Source organism: Vanellus vanellus, assembly GCF_965231255.1.
Source record: "Vanellus vanellus genome assembly, chromosome: 1".
Classification (NCBI taxonomy): domain Eukaryota; kingdom Metazoa; phylum Chordata; class Aves; order Charadriiformes; family Charadriidae; genus Vanellus; species Vanellus vanellus.
Window position 1 is genome coordinate 150791650 of NC_138905.1, and position 1125 is coordinate 150792774.

Consider the following 1125-nt stretch of genomic DNA (forward strand, 5'->3'; position numbering starts at 1 on the left):
ATCAGTAAGATTTTTGCATATGGGCATATAATTGCTACATCTTTATGTATTGATGTGGAGCTGCTGCATGCTGGCAGCAGAGTCCCTGGAACACTGGAAGTGATAAATGGTATTCATATCTCCACCAGGGAAAATTAAGAGTTTGAATGACCAGAGTATAAAATCTTCTTGTTTGGTTAAAGAAAGAATGAACAGTTGATTCTCAAAATGTCTTTAGGGGTTATTCTGCTAAAATGTACAAACTGATTTTTGCCCTAGAATTTGGCTGATTTGGTATTGAAATTACCCCTTTAGACCAGTTGCTGCACAAGAAGGGGATAGTTTGGGACCTTTGGTCAGATGGTTGCAGGTTCAGTGCTGATGCTTGGAAGGCTACTCAGCAGTATTGAACAGTCCTCCCTGAAAATGTCTTTCAGACATTTGGTGGCCCATATGGTCTCCTGAATACCTGCTTTTGTGGGTGACTGTACGCTGGGTCACGTCCACCACTGCAGCGACCTCTCCCTCTCCCTCTTGCTCTCCTGGAGCTGCTTCTGGCTTTCCTGTGGAACTGCTCTGTCCCTCCAGCCTTCTTTCCCTCAGAGACTTAATTTAGCTGCTGGCGCAGACAAGTGGTTTCTCAGCAGCCTTCTTCTATCAGCTTGGCTTCGGTGAAGCAGTTTCCTTCACGAAAAACTGTTCCTGGTGTTCCAGGGACTTTAGAGCCATTCTCCGGGAGCTGCTGCCTGACTAGACCAGGCAAAGCCGTCGCTTGTTTTCCAACAAAATCTGTTTCAAAGCACCCTCTGCTGGCTGAGTGTCCCTTCTTTGTTCTCAGGAGTGTGAGAAAGCCAATAACCAGCCAGCATATTTATTGGAGTATAAACATGCTAAAACGGAATAGTTTGTGATTAATGGAAAACCTGTGCTATTGGTAAAAGATATCTGATTAGTTGGAACTGTGAGATGCCATCTCTGATAGGTACCTAAGGTTCCTACAGCAATTTGCATGTTCTACTCTGTTCAGTGGGAGGTGTCTCAAAATGAAGCTGTCTATCTTGCCCCTACAGATATGAATTGCTACAAACCAGTTAAAAAGAGTTCCCAGTAATATCTGGTACAAGCTACAGCAGAGAAATCAGTGCA